The following is a 14199-nucleotide window of genomic DNA, read 5'->3' on the forward strand; positions in this document are numbered from 1 at the left end:
GGAGAACCCATGTTGTCTAAATGCCCACTTAACCCACCCAAATATCTCAAGCCCACCCTTTGCTGACCTTATATAACTACCCCCCTGCCGCCTTTTAAAAGTTTTTTTTTCTTTTTTTAAACAAGAGAAAATAGACAGATAAATGTTGTTACATGCTAACTGTCCATATTCACATAGAGGCACAGTGTAATCTCTGAGCTCAATATACAGAGAAAGGAGGAAAAAAATAAGAATTCTATGCACTACTACACCGGGGCTTAGCAACCTGCAGCTCCCAGCAGAGCTAAGGGAGCAGAAGGTTTTGATTTTTTCCCCCCACAGAGTATGGTGGTGTTGATTCCATTAAGTTTTTCTTGAGACAGGAAGGCATTAAAATGAATTTGGAACAGAAAGGGGCAAAGATTCTTTTCCCACTGTATTCTGCTTAAGGTACATCCCTCCACCCCCCGACCCCAAATAAGGTAGGAAACATGGTGTAAAGGAGAGAAAAGAGATCTCAAAAACAGGGCAACTGAGCACAAGGGGGAAAAAAGAAAAAGAAAAACAAATACTGCAACTTGCTCCCAGGGACTGGAGAAAATTAAAAAAGGTTGGAACCCACCAGTGTTCATTAGTCATCTTCTCCTTCATCTTCCCCCTCATTATTTCATCCTCATCCCTTTCTTCATCAATATTGTCCAACCCGTCATCTTCTTCAGCATCATCTTCTTCTTCTTCCTCTTCTTCATCGTCCATGTCAGGAAACAATAGTACTGTAATAGATTTGGCCAAATGTCATCTTTGATGACTTCTCCTAACTCATCTGCACCTGCATCAGAATGGTCAGTAAATCAGATAAAGAAGCTTTCTGGTTCCTCATGCTGTCTCTTCCTGCTGGCTTTATTCTGTGTTTGACTTGAATGTTTTGTCACATCCTTTCCAGATTTCCATTTGATTTCAGTGGACTTCAAAGATGGATCACCACTCTCATTCAGATGAAACTCTTTGGAGAGAACTTTATTTTTGAAGTAAAGATTTTCATCAAAATAAAAATCTATTCTGTAACCTGATTTAATATGTTCAAACTGTCACTTCAACTCTTGTCAAATAATGCGGTGCCTCTTCATCCTCTTCACCAAGCAGTTCAGACACTTGTGAATGGTTGACAAATGTTGTTATACCAAAACTAGAGGCCCGGTGCACGAAATTCGTGCATGGAGGGGGGTTCTCCCTCAGTCCAGCCTGTACCCTCTCCAATATGAGACCCCTTGAGGGATGTCCGACTGCCCGTTTAAACGGGCAGTCGGACATCCCTCTCACAATCTAGGACTGCTGGCTCCCAACTGCTTGCCTGCCTGCCTTCCTGATTGGCCCTAACCGCTTCTGCCTGTCAGCCTGATCACCCCCTAACCACTCCGCTGCCAGCCTGAGTGATGCCTAACAGCTCCCCTGCCAGCCTGTTTGCCCCCAACTTCCCTCCTCTGCCGGCCTGGTCACCCCTAACTGCCCTCTCCTGCAGGGTTGATCACCTCCAACTGCCCTCCCTTGCAGGGCTGATCCCTCACAACTGCCCTCCCTTGCAGGCCGGGTGCCTCCCAACTGCCCTCTCCTGCTGGCCATCTTGTTGTGGCCATCTTGTGTCCACATGGGGGCAGGATCTTTGACCACATGGGGGCAGCTATATTGTGTGTTGCAGTGATGATCAATCTGCATATTATTCTTTTATTAGATAGGATAGAGGCCTGGTACAGGGGTGGGGGCCAGCTGGTTTGCCCTGAAGGGCGTCCCAGATCAGGTGGGGTTTCCCTTGGGGTGTGGGGCGGCCTGAGTGAGGGGCCTGTGGTGGTTTGCAGGCCAGCCACAGCCCCTGGTAACCCAAGCGGAGGCCCTGGTATCTGGAATTTATTTTCCTTCTACAATTGAAACTTTGTAGCCTGGAGCGGAGCCAAGCCAAGCCTGGAGCTCCCTCTGAGGCCGGTAGCCATTTGTGTTGGGGTTATAATTGAAACTTTGTTGCCTTAAGCAGGTGAGCCGGGCCAGGGTGTGTGGAAAGCTTTGCTTCCCCTGTTGCCGTCGGCAACCCTGGCCTGCTCTCTCAAGCTCCATTCTGCCGCCATTTGTTTGAATTTGTTTACCTTCTATAATTGAAACTTTGTAGCTTGAGTGGAGGCTTAGGCCTGGAAATGGCAGGCGGAAAGCTTGGCCTCCTCTGTTACCTAGGAAACCTTGCTCTCTGTGGCTGTAGCCATCTTGGTTTGGGTTAATTTGCATACTCTCTCTGATTGGATGGTGGGCGTGGCTTGTGGGCGTGGCTTGTGGGTGTGTCAGAGGTATGGTCAATTTGCATATTTGTCTATTATTAGATTAGATTTGGGATATTGGCAATCAATTCTGACCTCTTCTAAAAAAATGGTTGGTGGCATTTGTTATATTTCTGTTTTACTTTCAAAATCTTCTTACTGGCTTGTTCACTAAGTCTGTCTATTTCATTCTGTACTTCATCACTATGTTCAGTTGCTTCTTGCTGTTCTTTTTCTCCCTTTGGCAAGTCCTGAGGAGTTGGCTTCTTCTCCAGCTTGGGGGCTGGAGGCACTTTTGGTTTCTTCATTTGATGTAGGAGCAAGAACTGGCATTTGGGTGCCATGCTGTAAAGAAAGTCCGAGGATCTGAACGCTGGGAAGTCTCCAGGCTCGAAGGCACGCTGAACACTGGTCAAATGTTTTTTCTGTATTGATTGATATGATGATGTGATTTTTATCTCTCAATTTGTTTATGTGATGTATCACATTTATTTATTTGTGGATATTGTACCATCCTTGCATCCCGGGAATAAATCCCACTTGGTCATGGTGCATAATCTTTCTAATGTAATGCTGGATCTGATTTGCTAGAAATTTGTTGAAGATTTTAGCATCTATATTCATAAGGGATATTGGCCTGTAGTTCTCTTTCTTTGCGGTGTCTTTATCTGATTTTGGAATGCAGGCTTAATAGAAAGAGTTTGGAAGTGTGCCTTTCTCTTAAATTTTTTGGAATAGTCAGAGGAAGATAGGTTTTAGTTCTTCTTTGAATGTTTGATAAAACTCCCTGTGAAGTCATCTGGTCCAGGGCTTTTGTTTGTTGGAAGATTTTGGATTACGGCTTCAATTTCATTGGTAGTTATCAACCTATTCAGGTTTATTGATTCTTCCTGATTGAGTTTTGGAAGCTTGTATTTTTCTAAGAATATGTCCATTTCATCTAGGTTGTCCAGTTTGTTGGAGTAGAGTTGTTCATAGTATTTTTTTTTACAATCCTTTGTATTTCTGTGGGGTCTATTGTTACTTCACCTCTTTCATTTCTGATTTTGTTTATTTGGGTCCTCTCTCTTTGTTTCTTGGTGAGCATGGCTAGAGGTTCATCAATCTTGTTTATCCTTTCAAAGAACCAGCTCTTGGTTTCATTGATCTTTTGTATTGTTTATTTTGGCCTTTTTTTTTTTTTCATTCACATCTTTATTTTTCCCTTCCTTCTGCTTACTCTGGGATTTACTTGATGCTCTCTTTCTAATTCTTTAAATTGTAGCATTAGATAATTTATTACATTTTTTAAATTGTTTTTTGAGGTAGGCCTATATAACTATGAACTTCCCTCCCAGGACTGCTTTCACTGTGTCCCATAGATTTTGGATTGTTCTGTTTTCATTGCCATTTGTTACCAGGATGATTTTTATTTCTTCTTTGATCTCTTTGGTAACCCAGTCATTGTTTAATAACATGCTATTTAGCCTCCAAGTGTTTGATTTTTTTCATTGTTTTTATTGTAGTTGATTTCTAATTTTATGCCATTGTGATCTGAGAAGATGCTTGATATGCTTTATATCCTCTTGAATTTGAAGAGACTTTGCTTGTGTCTTTCTTTGAAAATGTCCTTGTGTGCAAATGAGAAGAATGTATATTCTGTAGCTTCAGGGTGAAATGTTCTAAAGATGTCAATTAATTCCATTTGATCTAGTGAGTCATTTAAGATTGATGTTTCTTTGCTGATTTTTTTGTTTAGAGAATTTATCCATTGGCTCAATGGGTATTAAGGTCCCTTACTATGACTATTGCTGTCAATCTCTCCCTTGATATCTTCCAGAAGTTTTTTTATGTATTTGGGTGCTCCTGTATTGAGTGCATATATGTTTACCAGAGTTATATCTTCTTATTGAATTGCTCCCTTTAGTATTATGAAGTGGCCTTGCTTATCTCTTGTTATGGCCTTCACTTTGAGGTCTATTTTGTCAGATGTAAGTACTGCTACCCCAGCTTTTTTTTTTTTTTTTTTTCATTTACATTCACCTGAAAAATTTTTTTTCCATCCCTTCACTATCAGTCTATGTGAGTCCTTTGTTTTAGGGTGGGTCTCCTTTAGACTGTAGATATATGGGTCATGTTTTCTTATCCATTCAGCTACCCTATGTCTTTTGATTGGAGCATTTAATTCATTTTCATTTAAGTTTATTATTGATAGGTTCTTGTTTGTTGCCACTTTTATTCTTTGTACATGTGTTCCTTCTTATCTTTTTATTTCTTCTTTTTACAGCAGTCCCTTCAGCTTTTCCTGCATTGGTGGCTTGGTGTAATGAACTCCCTTAGTCTTTTTTTGTCTATGAAGCTCCTGATTTCACCTTCAATTTTGAATGATAGCTTTGCTAGATATAGTATTCTTGGATTCAGTCCCTTGCTTTGCATTACTTTGTATATTTCATTCCCTTCCCTTCTGGCCTGATGTGTTTCTGTTGAGAAATCAATTGATAGTCTAATGGGAGATCCCTTATTGGTAACTTTCTGTCTCTCTCTGGCAGCCTTAAGATTCTCACTTTGTTGTTGGTGTTTGCCAGTTTAGTTATGATGTGTCTTAGTGTCAGTCTTTTTAGGTTCATCTTGTTTGGGACTCTGTGTGCTTATTGAACTTGTGTGAGTTTTTTCTTACCAATATCAGGGAAGTTTTCTGTCATTATTTCATCAAAAAGGTTTTCTAATCCTCGCTCAGTTTCCTCTCCTTCTGGCACCCCTATTATGAAGATGTTATTTCATTTTGTTTTGTACTAAAGCTCCCTTACACTCTCCTCCTGCTTTTTAAGTTTTTTTTTTTTCTTCCAGTTGCTGGTATGCCTGGGTGCTTTTGCCTCCCTTGTGTTCCAGCTCAGTAATGTGGTCCTCTGTTTCTTCTAGTCTACTGTTGATGCTTTCTATTGTGTTCTTTATTGCAGCTATGTCATTCTTTTTAAAATATATTTTATTGATTTTTTACAGAGAGGAAGGGAGTGGGATAGAGAGTTAGAAACATCGATGAGAGAGAAACATTGATCAGCTGCCTCCTGCACGCCCCCCACTGGGGATGTGCCCGCAACCAAGGTACATGCCCTTGACCAGAATCGAACCTGGGAGTCTTCAGTCTTCAGGCCGACGCTCTATCCACTGAGCCAAACTGGTTTCGGCAATGTAATTCTTCATTTCTCTTTGGTTCTTCATTTTCTCTTGATTATTACACACTAGAGGCCTGGTGCATGAAATTCGTGCACAGGGGGCTATGTGTCCCTCAGCCCAGCCTGAACCCTCTCCAATCTGGGACCCCTCGAGGGATGTCTGACTGCCCTCTCACAATCCAGGACTGCTGGCTCCCAACCACTTGCCTGCCTGCCTGCCTGATTGCCCCTAATCACTTCTGCCTGCCAACCTGATCACCCCCTAACCACTCCCCTGCCAGCCTGATTGACGCCTAAATGCTCCCCTGCCGGCCTGATTGACCCTAATTGCCCTCCCCTGCTGGCCTGGTCACCCCTAACTGCCCTCCCCTGCCAGCCTGGTCACCCCCAATGGCCCACCCCTGCAGGCCTGGTCCCCTCCAACTGCCCTCCCCTTCAGACCTGGTCCCTCCCAATTGCCTTCCCCTGCTGGCCTGGTCACCCCTAATTGCCCTTCCCTGCAGGCCTGGTTGCCCCCAACTGCCCTCCCCTGCAGGCCTGGTCACACCCAATTGCCCTCCTCTGCAGGCCTGGTCCCCCTCAACTGCCCTCCCCTGCTGGCCTGGTCCCTCCCAACTGCCCTCCCCTGCCAGGCCTGGTCGCCCCTAATTGCCCTCCCCTGGAGGCCTGCTCCCCCCCCCCCAACTGCCCTCCTGTGCAGGCCTGGTTGCCCTCAACTTCCCTCCTCTGCCAGCTTGGTCATCCCTAACGGCCCTCCCTTGCAGGCCTGATCACCCCCAACTGCCCTCCCTTACAGGCCTGGTCCCTCCCAACTGCCCTCCCCTGCTGGCCTGATCACCTACAACTGCCCTTCCCTGCTGGCCATCTTGTGGTGGCCATCTTGTGTCCACATGGGGGCAGCCATCTTTGACCACATGGTGGCAACCATCTTGTGTCTTGGAGTGATGGTCAATTTGCATATCACCCTTTTATTAGATAGGATGTTGTTGAATTTGTCTTCCATCCTTTTTAGTGTCCTTATGACCATTGCTCTGAATTCTTTCTCTGACAAATTTCTTGCCTCCATTTTGTTTACTTCTTTTTCTGGTGACTCCTCCTTTTCTTTTGTATGAGGGCTATTTCTTTGTCTCCCCATTTTTGCTCTTCTTAGGGTATCTGGTTATGTGGGTCACTCTACCACATTGATCAAAAGTCACAAAATACAACTCGACAAGACATGACACTGAAGGAACAAAACCCCAATAAAAGCGACCACCAGAGAAAAGAATATTAGGGGAGAGAAAAGAGTGTAAAAATGATATTGATAAAATGAAAAAAGGTAAGAGAGAAAAGCAAAAGAATAAAAAATAAGGGAAAATATAGATATATGGGGAGAAAACTCCACAAAAAAACACACAAATAAACCAAAAAATGCAAAGAACAAACACCCAGAAAAAAAGGGGGGAACTGAATCTGCAGAGGCAGATGTTATTTCCAGAAAGTAAGGTAAAGGAATTGAATGAATGGGAGAATGGTCATGGTTCAGTATAGAGGAGGCAGAAAGAGAATGAGTGGATAAGAAGAAAAGTAAAAAACAAAATAATCAATAAATAAAAAATAAATAAATAAATAAAAAGTAAAAATAAGTAAAAAGACAAAAAAATTCCCCTTTCTTTAATCTATCTATCCATATATGCATCTATTTTTTGGAAAGGGATAATAGAGTAGAGGAGAAGAGTACAAGTGAGGAGAGGAAAAACAAAAGCAAAAAAAAGTTGGCTATTGAAGAAAGAGAAAAGAGAAGGGTGCATGGACTTGGAGCAGGGGAGAGGAAATTAGATATATGAGTAATCCAACAGAGACTATGCTAATAGTAATCCTATATAATAAAAGCATAATATGCTAAGTGTCCCATCATCTGTTGAACTAATCAAAGCATAATATGCTAATGATATGCTAAGGATGCTTAACCACTTGCTATGACATGCACTGACCACCAGGGGGCAGATGCTCTGACCAGTAGGTTAGCTTGCTGCTGGGGTCCAGCTGATCAGGACTGAGCGAGATGTGTCGGACATGCTCTGGAGCCTTCCCATGGTCCCTCCCTGGCTGGCCAACCTCCCGCGTCCCTCCCCGGCCCCGATCGTGCACTAGTGGGGTCCCTCAGCTTGGCCTGCACCCTCTCGTAATCTGGGACTCCATGGGGGATGTCGGAGAACCAGTTTTGGCCCAATCCCGCAGGCCAGGACGAGGGACCCCACTGGTGCACGAATTCATGCACCGGGCCTCTAGTGTGTCAATAAAGCAGATAAAGAAGATCAATTTTTAACAAGGGGTAAAAACAAAGGAGAGAGAAAAACTAAAGCAGGAATAGGACAAGAGAAACTCGATGAAAAAGGAAGAAGTGAGTAAGAAAAGGTTGGCAAAAAGGACAAAATGAGATAAAGTAAAATAATGATAAAAATAAAAATTGAAGAACACTAATCCAAAAAATGGTTAAAAAAACAAAAAAATAAAATAAAGAAAAAAAATGTCCCTTTTCTCTCTTAAGTAAAAGATAAAAAATAAATAAAAAGTGAAGTAGTGAAGTGTTGTTCTCTTCAGCTGATTTTTAATGTCCCATGGGGGCTGGTTTAAGACCCCTTTCTACTGTTCTGTCTGCCACTTCTCAGTTTCCTGTTAGGTAATCAGCACTGTGTTGAAGTTCCCAGCAATCCACTGCTCCTCTTTGTGTCCACAGCCTTGGTTTCAGGCAGGCAGGACCAATTTGCCCACTTTGTTTGTCTGCTTTCAATCATATTTACACAAGCATTTATTTCTGACACAGGCTCTAGGTGGGGATGTTGCTGCATTAGTTTCCAGGACCAAATGGCCCCTCAACCCAGTCCCCGAGGGCTCTCTGGGGGTAATCAGATTCCTTGTTTCCCTGCAGAGCTCGAGGCTGTGTGTGGCTGTGCTGCTAGGAGGGGCTGGCTCTTCAGCAGAAAAATGGCTGTTTAGGGTTGGAGGAACCCGAGTGTCCCAGAGCTGGATTCCTGGTCACCTCTCCCTGTCTTGCTTCCCAGCCTCCACAAAACTGCACCTTCACCTGCACTGCAGCCTTGGTGAGTATTTGTAATTGAAATATCCTATGTACTGGGTTTATCGAGTAAAAGCAAGGAAAATATAAAGACAGAGCAATCATGCCACTGCACATTTCTCTCCCCCAGGCACTGCACGGTCAGTGCAGAACTTCAGGCTGCCTTTCTGGATGCAGCCTCCCACAGCTGTGGGCTTAGATCTAGATTCCCTGGCTGCCAGCAGCCCTTTGGACCCCCGTCCACAGTCCAGTGCTACACGTGTCCCTAGGGACGAGGACTTGGTGCAGTGCAGTTTTCTTCTGACCTTCTTGTCCTGGTAGTCAGGCGTCTCTGGGTGTCCAGTCCAGATCCCCTATCCTACCATTCTCCAGGCATCCTCTGTCATTTCTGGCCACATACTGTCTCACCAGCTGTGTTTAATTTGCCATTTCCAGGTGGATGTTATTTGACTCATCTGTTTCTTCTATCTGCTCTGAGAGAAGGCACAGGACATGTCCTCCTATTCAGATGCCATTTTGTCTTCCCCTGGACAAACTTTTTAGGAGCCCGTGGCCAGGGAGGCTGGAGTCTTGGTGTTCATGGATTCTTAGCAAGGCAGCAGGTCTCTGGCTGATGTAGCTGTGGAGTCCCGAGTAGTGTCTGAGGGCTCCCTGGGTAGAGGTGAGGCTGGGCTCCCAGTCACAGCAGCTCTCCCCTTCAAGATGGCATGGCCTCTGCAGCAGAACTTGTCACCCTGGAAGAGATTGCAGCAATAGCAGAGGCTGCTCGGCTAGGGGAGCCTTGTCTGCCCGCCCCCAAAAGTCCTGTGGAATATAACTGTCCCTCACTCACACACACACACCCCACACATCCACGCACTCCCCTTTCACTCCCTCACTCACTCACACTCTCTTCCTCACTGTTGCCTTGTCAGCTGCCATCTTGGATCTCTCCAATGTGTATCTCTTCGTGTTTATCTTACTTGAGATGTGTTGAGCTTCTTAGACCTGTATATTGAAGCATTTTCATTAGTTTAGAATCTTTCAGGCCATTATTATTATTATTATTATTATTATTATTCTCACTCAAGGATATGTTTATTCATTTTAGAGAGAGAGGATCAGAGAGAGAGAGAGAAAGAAACATCAATATGAGAAAGACACAGCAATTGGTTGCCTCCTTACATGCTCTGACTTGGGATCAAAGCTGCAGTCTGACTTGGATGGATCAAACCCACAAAATTTTCCTGTATGGGACAATGCTCTAACCTACTTTGCCACCTGGTCAGGGCCAGGCCATTATTTTTTAAAATATTTTTTTCTGCCTCCTCTTCTCTTCTTTTCTTCTGGGACTGCCACTGCAAGTATGTTGGTTCACTTGATGTTGTCCTGTAGTTCTTTGAGGCTCTTACGACTTTTCAATCTTTTTTTATGAGATTGGATAGTTTCTACTGATCTATCTCCAAGTTCACTGATTTTTTTTTTCTTCAGCTCAAATCTGCTATTGACCTCTCCTAGTATATTCTCTATTTTTGTTAATTTACTTTTCATCTTCAGAATTTTCATTTGGTTCTTTTAAAAATACATTTTATATCTTTATTAAGATTATTTGTGGAATCATTGTTATTATACTTTCATTTAATTCTTTAAACCTGGTTTCCTTTAAGGTTTTGAACATACTTATAGCTGCTGTGAAGTCTTTGTCTACTAACTTCATCATCTGGGGACATTCATATAGTTTCTATTCACTGCTTTCTTTTTTTAGTCCTGATCCAAGAATGTTTTTATTGATTTATTTAGAGAGGGGAAGGGAGGGAGAAAGGGAGAAAGAGAGGAGAGAGAAGAGAAACACTAATTGGTTTACCTCATATGTACCCCAACTGGGGATCAAACCTACAACCTAGGTATGTGCCCTGACTGGGAATCAAACCCTCAACCTTTTTGGTGCATGGGATGACATTCCAACCAACTGAACTCTTTGACCAGGGCCACTGCTTTATTTGAGTTTCAGTCACACTTCTTTGTTTCTTTGCATGCCCACTAATTTTTATTGTTCTTGATGAATTCTGGGCCTTTTTAGGTAATATATTGTTGCAACTCTAGATTCTGAGTTTCTCCCAGACAGTTGTCAGTCTTTTGTTTAATGACTTTCCTAGACTAAGTTTGTCTCCTCACAATGTGTGACTACTAATGGCTCTGCTCAGTTACTTAAAAAAAATTAAACCACATTTCCTAGGGTTTGTCTGAGTGTCTGTATACTTAGCATTCAACCAAAGACCAACAGGTTGTGTTCAAACACCTTAAGCCAGGAAGACTTCTGCTCCATGTGGTCCAGAAGCACATTCAGATTCTGCGGGGGCCTGATGCGGCGGGGGCCAAACATGGCGGGGATCTCCCTTTTCAACGAACCGGTTCTAAATGGAGGTGGCCAGGGATTGAGAAATAATAGAAATAAAGAGAGCAAGACGCAGAAATAGATTCACAAAGCTGGGGGCTGGGTGGGACGCCATTTTGTCTGCTGGAGAGGCAGCATGACGACAACGAGGACCCTGAGCCACACAGCAGGTTTCTTTTATATCCCCCAAATCCAGGAAGTAACACCAAAACTTAGGATCAAAGGAGCTTATTTGCATTCTTAACTAGGCCCCAGCATTACTGGATTTACATATCTAGTCCCGCCCCTGCCGACACCTGGGCTGCTATGAAGTCAGAACTGATTAACATGTCCAGCCTCATTGGGGAAGCATGTTCCCAGGCTCTGCCTACACCCTGAGTTCAGCGGACGATAATTAAAAGAAATGCCCAGGTGCCTCCCAGGCAGCCCTCTACAAGATTCAGCCCATTTTTAAGTCTGTCCCAACTTTTATGTTATGCCCGGCCTCTTATATCTCCTCTGTTCTGGTCAATGTGCTCTTCCAGCTAGGGATACATTGGAAGCTTGCACCTGTTCTGGCCTCTGCTGTGAATGCCTACATCCCTGAGTAAACTTGCATTATGTGGAGAACTTCTCAAACCTCTATGCCTATCTCATCTCCTAGAACTTCCTAAGTACCAGTATAGTCTACTGGTTAATTGCTTGCTTATAGCATGACTTCATCCTTAGGTAAGTAGAGTCAATATTGCTTTGTGTTTATCAGGTCTGACTATGTAATTTGCAGGTCTTAGTGTAAAATGAAAATTCAGAGCCTCTCAATAAACAATTATTATTGATTATATATCTGATGGCTTAGAGGTTATAGATTACATTGTTATATTTTTTTTATAATCTTATTTTTAAAAAAACACCCTAAATCATATTTTTCTAACAAGATTAAGGTCATTCAATATTTCTCTCCTAAGCATGACATAAATATTTCCCATTTAACACAACTCTTAACCCTCCTTTATAATTGTCATCTAGAGTTTTACTTTGATGTGTCCCTTTAATATAAAAAAAGTAAAATTAATTTTTCTACTAAAGTTTAACTAATTTAAATGATATGTTTTTGTTATTTACTGTTTTTAATATTATTTATTATATGTTTTAGAAGTTCTTTAAGTTAGGCTCTCAGTAGATTAAACTCTCTTATGTTCTTAATTTTGAGTGGTCATTTGTTATAAAACTCTACATTAAGATTTGCTTTATTCATGTATTTTACACCATTCTTTTGAAATCTGTTGTAGATGTCAATCTAATTATTTTCTCTGTAGGTAATTTGTCTTTTCTCTCTAGTGGCTTTTTAGATTTCTTTTATGCTTATTGTAATTACTTTTTATGCTTATTTATAATTATGTCACTTTAATGTTTATTACAATGTGCCTATGTTTACATTTTCTTTATTTTTATTTCCTGTTTAGTACTTGGTATGCATTTTTTCATTTGTACACCCGTTACTAAAAGTTCTCAGCTCTTATTTTTTCTATCTTGTTTTTTCCATTGTATTTTTATAATTCATTTTAGATGTGTGCTAGAGCTATGATTCTCAACAAGAAGACATTTGCCCCACAGGGAAAAATGTCTGGAGTCATTATTTTTTTTCCAAAAGTAGGGGAAACTACTGACTTTTAGCGAGTAGAAGCCAGGGATACTGCTAAACATCCTACAAAGACTAAGACAGCTGCCCATAACAAAGAATTACCTACCACAAAACTTCAGTAGGGTCTGGCTGAAGAACTTACCCCAAATATACTGTCAAATCTTAAATTTATTTTTCACATATTTAAAATATAATCTTGATTTCTTTATACTGTACTTTAAGCTCCTCAGTACTATGTTCTAGTTCTTTCATTTATTCTGTTTTCATTTATTTGAGTTTGGTCATACTTCTTTGTTTCTTTGCTTGTCCACTAATTTTTGTTGTTCTTGATGAATTCTGAACATTTATACAGTTAGGTTTTCTTTTCAAAATTTACTTTAGTACATTTTTTTAATTTCCAACACTTTTATTGTATTTTTCATAATTTATTTCTATTTCTGCTTTATTTTTTTGTCATTTCCCCTCCCCAATACTTTCTTAGTGTCTTTTAATTGAAGTTTTTTCATTTATCTTTTTAAACATCTAAAAATACTTATGTAAAGTCAATATTATACTGTTTCATCACACTATTTTTCCTTGAAATATATTTATCTCTATTAAAATTTTTTGGCTATATTATTTTTATTAGATATTTCTATAGTTTTTGGAATTTAGGTTTTCAGGCTCATTTTGCAGATTCAGTCACTGGATCAATAGGTGACTTGACCAGTTTTTGATCATGAGATTATATCTGAATTTTTTAGGTCTGGAACTTGTTAAAAAATTTTTTTAAGGGAGTGTCTAGTACTGTTTTCTTATTTGCCAGCCTCTGGCTTCAAACCTTGCTCTGGCCAGCCATGTGGTGTAAAGAATATTTTGTTTTGTCTCACCCACTGGAGTCAACGTCTGGCTACCACTACAAACAGGCTTGGGCTTTAATCATACTTGCTGTTTTGATTCTCTCTTCTGTGGCTTTCCTTTTCTTGTTTTGAAACTGGTTCTGTCTTTTTCTTTTTAATCTCCATGTTTTATTTATAATTGCTATGTGTTTGAAACCAATAGAACACTTCAAAATAAGAACATACCATGTTATTGGGCCAGAAGACTTAAAATTTTTTAATGCCAATTATTCCTTTCAATATTCAATACATTCATGAAAGTGCATTCTTTTTGTATTTAAGCTGCAACATTGTCATTGTCTCTATAGATATTTTTTATTTTCTTTTAAATTAAATTTATTGGGATGACATTGGTTAATACAATTATATAGGTTTCAAGTGTACAATTCTATGATACATCACCTGTACATTGCATTGACATACCCAACGTCAAATCTTCTTCCAATACCATATATTTGACCCCCTTACTCTTTACTACTCCCCTACCTTCGTTCCCTCTGATAACCACCATACTAATGTCTGTGTCTGAGTCACTGTTCATTTGTTGTTTTCAGTTTTATATCTCACGTATGAGTGAAATCATATGGTTTGTGACTTTTTCTTTCTGACTTATTCCACTTAGTGTGATATTCTCAAGATCCATCCATGTTGTTTCAAATGGCAGTACTTTTCTGTTGGCTGAGTAGTATTCCATTGTGTATATGTATTACATCTTTATTCAATTATCTGTCAAAGGACACTTCAGTTGTTTCTATGTCTCATACACCATGAATAATGCTGCAGTGAACATAGGGGTGCATGTATCTTTGTGAATAAATGTTTTCAAAATTTTCAGGT

At 41.0% G+C, this 14199-nt stretch overlaps 1 pseudogene; it reads right to left on the minus strand.

Annotated features, from left to right (window-relative positions):
* Window positions 1-530: 530 nt before the first annotated feature.
* LOC129149034 (protein SET-like) lies at window positions 531-2623 on the minus strand (annotated as a pseudogene).
* Window positions 2624-14199: the final 11576 nt, after the last annotated feature.

Source organism: Eptesicus fuscus, chromosome 5 (genome assembly GCF_027574615.1).
Source record: "Eptesicus fuscus isolate TK198812 chromosome 5, DD_ASM_mEF_20220401, whole genome shotgun sequence".
NCBI classification, from domain to species: domain Eukaryota; kingdom Metazoa; phylum Chordata; class Mammalia; order Chiroptera; family Vespertilionidae; genus Eptesicus; species Eptesicus fuscus.